Raw genomic sequence first — 6,157 nt, 5'->3', positions numbered from 1 at the left:
TTTCCTGTTCCAAAGAGAAGACAGATCTTGTCTCCTGCCCCCACCCCCCCTCAACCAGAGGTCTAAATCAGACTGACCCAGCTCAGGAAATAGGGAGCATAGCAGAGCTGCCTGTGAGATTGACAGGTGCCATGTGCAATGTGCAAAGCTCCATCACCATCCTAGAAGCCTGTGACTCTCAGCAGATCCTCCTGTGGGTTAATACTTCAAATGCTTATGAAGGGAGGAATTGGGTCCTTGGAATAGGAGAGGAGGGAGCCACCCATGCCCCTTATGAAAGATGCTTTCGGCATCCCGCGCGTGATTTGATACCAGGTAGGTCAGAGCTGAACTGTATAAAAGGCAGCATCTTCTGACAGCACCTCAGTTCACCTGCATCCTGAGTGATCTACTCCAGTGCCTGAACCAGGTAGAGCACATCTCAGGGATCAGGATGGACTCTTGCTTGGTGTTGGTGTTTGGGCATAAAGAGGCCATGGGTGGAAGTTGAGACTAATCTCTTAGAAAGACAAGGAGAAGGGAGGATTTGGAAGGGAGGATTCTGGAAAGAAGATAGAAGATATGGGAAGGGCATGAGATATTAGTGTTTTCTCAAAGTTGCAAAGAATTCATTTGAAAGTATAGAGTTCCTAGGTTGCAATCATTTGTGTGTGTGCGTGTGTGTGTGTGTGTGCATATGTACTTTGTAATTGGTGTTGGAAGACGGGGTTTTAAAAATCTGATTATCATAGAGAAAATCTTGCAAATTCATAGTTTGGTTTCTAAATGTAAGGAAGTTACTCTGGGCTACTTGAACTTAAAACTTCTGTATTGTCTTTCAGCTTTATTCAGTTCCTGCCAAGATGTCCTGCCAGCAGAGCCAGCAGCAGTGCCAGCCCCCTCCCAAGTGCACCCCCAAGTGCCCTCAAAAGTGCCCTGCCCCTAAATGCCCCCCCAAATGCCCTCCTAAGTGCCCTCAAGTCTCTTCCTGCTGCAGCTCTAGCTCTGGGAGCTGCTGTGGCTCCAGCTCTGGGGGCTGCTGCAGCTCTGGGGGTGGCGGCTGCTGCCTGAGCCACCACAGGCCCCGCAGATCTCTTCGACGCCGACACCAGAGCTCTGGCTGCTGCAGCAGTGGAGGCAGCAGTGGCTGCTGTGGCAGCGGTGGTGGCAGCAGTGGATGCTGTGGTGGCAGCGGTGGCAGCAGTAGCAGTGGCTGCTGTGGCGGCAGCGGTGGTGGCAGCAGCCAGCAGTCTGGGGGTTGCTGCTAACCTGGGCCACAAGAAGCACCAAGAAGCAGCACTGACTGGAGACCTGCCCAGCCTGCAGCTTCTCTTCTTCCCTCTCTCCACAGAAGGACTTCTGAAATGCTTTGAGGCTCCCTTCATCCTGCCCACGCTCACCCACAGTGGGGTCTTGATGTTCTCTGGCCTAGTTTCCTTCCCCCTCTCACACACCCTTCTTTGGAGGATGAAGTGTTGAAATTAAGCTATGAAGCTGTGTTTCTCTGCAATAATAAAGATCTTTATTCCTGATGTCACTGCCTCCCAATTACATTCTGTTCACCTCTCCCCGCCCTCATCAAGCCATCTTCTGTCCCTCCTTTCCCTTCTTTTAAGTGCAAATAAACACCGAACTTTAGATTACATAGAGGGAAATGAAAGGGGGTGGTTTAAAAAATGGTGGAATGAGAGACATCATTACCCTATGTACATGTATGATTACACGAATGGTATGAATCTACCTCGTGTACAACCATAGAAACGAAATGATGTACCCCATTTGTGTACAGTGAATCAAAATGCAGTCTGTAAAAAATTAAAAAATTAAAAATAATCTATTTGGGAAGCACGTATTGGCAATCAAATTACTTAGACCTCTGGGAAGCAATATTCTCTTTAATGCTCTGAATTTGGGAACTTTCAAAATGAAGGAAAGGATCATGTCTGAGACCAGGGCACCTGACACAAGCTCACATGCATGTTGAGGGTTAGCAATGGTTTGGAGAGAGGAGGTGTGTGGTCCTCAAAAAGGTCACATGCTGGGAAGATTTCCTTTAGATTTGGGTCTCAGTTTGGGAAAGTTTCTCACTTATGCAGGGGCATATGATTGCTTAAAGTGCTCATTTTGAACTTCAATAAATGAACCCTAATTGGGGTAGGGAGAGTCTAGGAGGCAGGTGGGAAATGTCTAAGCCCATTTTCCCTGGATCCTGAAATGTTGAGTTTGAGTCTAAGAACCAAGAAAGATACCCCTTTCAGTCAAGACTGTCTACGTGTGTGTGTGTGTGTGTGTGTGTGTGTGTGTGTGTACTGAGGGTGGGGAAGGGAGGTTCTGGTCTCACTACACTAGTTTCCAGGTAACATTCCTTTAGGAAGGGGCTGGTTAGATCAAGATATACTTTAAAAAACAAACTTATGATTGAAAAGATGATTCCAAATAGCCTCTCTATATGAGATAAACAATTGGTCCCTCCTTTGATAATAATTACCAGTGATGGGTAAGCTAAGTTAGTATAAGAGGTTATAGCAGGTCCATCTGATGAGAAGCCACTTGCCCAAATAAATCTCTCCTCATATCAATTCCTATCAACCCTTTTTCTTCTCCACTCTTTTTTTGGAGGGGACCAGGGATTGAACCCACCGGCGCTTAACCACTGAACCAGATCCCCAGCTCTTTTTATATTTTATTTACAGAGAGAGTCTCACTAAGTTGCTTAAGGTCTCGCTAAGTTGCTGAGGCTGACTTTGAACTTTCGAGCCTCCTGCCTCAGCCTCCGGAGCTGCTGGAATTACAGGTGTGTGCCACTGCACCCAGATTCTCCACTCTTTTTTTTTTTTTTTTCTTCACTTTTTACAAAAACTTTGCCAGAATTTCCCAGAGGAGAGCCTCTACCCCTCGTATCTATCCCTTGTATTGCTTCATTACTTCCTTCTCTTTTCTAATACTGACCTCACTTCTTGAAAAGTCTCACCTATACTTGCCAGGAGATGCTCTAGGTACAGGTAACCTGTTAATCAGGCTCCAAAGCCATGTTAACTGAAACTCATCTCTTTTGTGACTTACCTTTCCTCATGCCGCTCCCAGCTCCCTTATCCCCCAGCTTATCTCTCACCATTAACCCTTGAATTCAGGGACTTCTCTTGTTGCTCGCATTCACAGTTATGGCCAGGCAGTTGTGCTGCTTAAGGACAAGTTTTGAGGCAATTGATGTCTAAAGCCTCCTCTAATTCTTAAAAGTTAGTTTTGCCTATTGAAAGACTGTCCCAAAATAAGAAAATAAAAAGGGCTGGGATGTAGGTCAGTGGTAGAGCACCCCTGGGTTCGATCCCCAGTACCCAAACCTAACTAACTAACTAACTAACTAACTAACTAACTAACTAAAAATTAGTTATATTAAAAAGTAACAGTTATCATCCACACTTTGGGCCTTTGGAAAGGATTTTCTCTCCCATTCCTTGCTTCCCCGTCCCTCCTCCTCTGCCATCTTCCTTTCTTTGTCCTTTCTTCCTTCTTTCCTTTTTTCTCTCCCTTGTTCCTTCCCTTCCTCCCTTCCCTCTCCTTATGTTTTCCTTTTCTTTCCTATTGGACAGTGGCTTCAGGGAGACCCTGTCTTCCAAGGGAGATGGGGGTAGGGTTGGGGGTGGGGGAGGCAGCAGAAGGTCCCCAGGCTGGCCTGCCATTTTGCATTTGGACCATCGACCTCCACACATTTTCCTCCTAGACCCACCAGGACTGTATTGTGGGGACATGGTAACCTGACTACATTCACAAACTTTTTGGTCTTGATGTCTCTTAACTTTGCCTAGGATTTTCTTCCTGTCTCCAGTGACAGAGAAATCACTACTGGAATTCTCATCACCGTCAGATTCTTCTCTCAACATCTAGAAGCATCTGCATGAAACCCAGTAGGTTTATCACACAGCCTGCAGTTTGTCCTCAGTGACCAAGAGCAGAGAGCAGAGAGATGTGAATCAAGATAACAAGTAAACTACCAACTACCAAGTAGGTGACTACACAGGGATGGACATGCGGGCTAGTGGAATCATGTCCACATGCACACATGTGCTTTGTAGAAGAGAACAGAAGGGTCTCCAGACCTCTCCTCACTTGAGCCCTGTGCCTTCTCTTAGCACACACACAGCCCTCCCAGCTATGAACAGTGTCCTGTTTGGAAAGTAAACATGCCACAGGAATCCTGGCACCTCTGTGAAGTGACTTGGATGCCCACGTGCACCACCTACAGTGCTACCTGAGTGATGAATGTCTCTGGGATGTGAATGTCAGCTGAGCACATCTGTTGGGAAATGGGCCCCTCCCAAGAGCCTGTGCTTAGTTGGAATATTATAAAAGGTTCTCTGGCTGTACAGTGCTCAGTTCACTGCCTAGCAGGTGGCACGTTCCAGTTGAAGAACTGAGTCTTCCAGTGGAACCAGGGTCTGGTAAGTTTCCAAGCAGGATCTGGGGGAAGAGTGGGAGAACATAGCCAGAAGGTAGATATAGAAGGAGCCCTGAACAGTACCCTAAGCTTCAAGTGAGCCAAGCTCTCATGGTGCTAATGAAGACATGAAGGCCAGGCAGGGGGTTGACTTTTGCTAGGTTATCCAGAAAGTCTATGGAAGAGCTACGGTTAGAACCTAGGTCTTTTTGCTCTCTGGACAGAAATGTTCCTATTCTCTGCGTGATTTATTTTTTTCCTAATGGTTGCAGAGGATGAGAAACACAGCAAAGAAAGAATGACCACGACTTGCTTCTGTGTCCCTGGATATTTTAACCCTAGGAGGCAGGGACACATGTGCCATCTAAGAATTTTCGAGCCCATGAGATGTTTATACAATGCTAATAACTGTGAGGCTATTACTTGAACATCTGGGGTCAAAGTGAAATTCGATAGTGAAGAAGAGTCAAGAAAGATTTTGGACTGGATTATACAGATAAAGTGCCAAAATATCTTCTTTATTTTCCATTTGGGGTGGTCCTTACTCTAGTCAGAGAAACTGGAAAACTACTGATTCTTTCGTGGGCTACTTCCTGCTCTATCCATGTGTAATTCATTGGAAATGTTTAACTCACTTGGAAATACTTGGTTTGGGCTTCTTTGCTCCCTGTCTTTGTTTGTGCCCCACACCACGCCCCTCCACCATATTGGGCCTGGTAGTCTTGTTCCTGAAGCCAAATCTCAAAAGCCCTTGGTTTCATTGATGGAAAGAAAAGGTCTGTTCCTGTATGAATAGATGTCTTTTTCCTAGGTTCTCTGTGAGGAGCTCCGAGATGTCTCAGCAGTACGCCTCTTCCGCCAAAGGCTTTTCCAAGGGGTCTTCCCAGGGCCCGACTCCTTGCCCCGCCCCGGCGCCCGCCCCGGCGCCCTCCTCCTCCTCCTCTTGCTGCGGCGGAGGCTGCTGCGGCTCCAGCTCCAGCGGGGGCTGCTGCGGAGGCGGCTGCGGCGGCGACTCGGGATGCTGTGGCTCCAGCTCCACCGGCTGCTGCTGCTTTCCAAGGAGGCGCCGCCGGCAGCGCGGAGGCGGCTGCTGTTGCTGTGGGGGAGGCAGCCAGAGATCTCAGTGCTCCAGCAACAACCAGAGCTCCGGCTGCTGCTCCGGCGGCTGCTGAAACAGCCCGGTCAGAACAGCTGCATCAGAGCGACTCGCCGAGCCGAGAGCGGCCCCAACGCCTGCTGCTCCCCACCCTTCTGCTCCCCGTAATAAAAACAGCTCCCGCGAGGGCTGGGCCTCGGAGTTTGTCCCCTCCCAAAGCGAATTGCACTTTGATGTCGAGAAGCCCACTCTGTTCTCAGCTCCACGGAATTCCCTTAACCCCGAAGTGATTTTCCTCTGTGGGGATCAAGAGCTTTGGAGAGGATACCGGACCCTACTTTCTGCAGGGGCTTGCTTGCTCACAGCAGGTGCCTACTGAATTAATTGTCCTTTGAAGACATCATAATAAAGCTTCTACCTCCTGAGAAGACCTATTCCTATTTATTTCTTCATTCGTGTGTTTATTAATCTTATTCTATTGCCTCATTCACTACCTTTCACAGGGAAAAATATACTACGATTCATGCCCCAACAGGAATGTGACTTTCTGGTTACTAATTCTGGTTAGCCAATTACTGTAGCAGCGATCACATATGGATCGTTCTAGGTATTCTAAAGATGTGGCCGGGCAAGCATCATCTAATTCT

At 47.7% G+C, this 6,157-nt stretch overlaps 2 long non-coding RNA genes across 2 annotated transcripts; both read left to right on the top strand.

Moving 5' to 3' along the window:
- Positions 1-289: 289 nt before the first annotated feature.
- LOC124993429 (uncharacterized) lies at positions 290-1,511 on the top strand. The gene is made up of 2 exons (XR_007110305.1): positions 290-409; positions 822-1,511. It is a non-coding gene; the product is annotated as an uncharacterized LOC124993429 (long non-coding RNA).
- A 2,776-nt stretch (positions 1,512-4,287) lies between these two features.
- LOC124993433 (uncharacterized) lies at positions 4,288-5,935 on the top strand. The gene is made up of 2 exons (XR_007110307.1): positions 4,288-4,418; positions 5,226-5,935. It is a non-coding gene; the product is annotated as an uncharacterized LOC124993433 (long non-coding RNA).
- Positions 5,936-6,157: the final 222 nt, after the last annotated feature.

This window comes from Sciurus carolinensis, chromosome 1 (genome assembly GCF_902686445.1).
Source record: "Sciurus carolinensis chromosome 1, mSciCar1.2, whole genome shotgun sequence".
Taxonomy (NCBI): Eukaryota; Metazoa; Chordata; class Mammalia; order Rodentia; family Sciuridae; genus Sciurus; species Sciurus carolinensis.
Note: the sequence above shows the minus strand (reverse complement) of the source record. Positions and strands in the feature narration are given on the sequence as shown.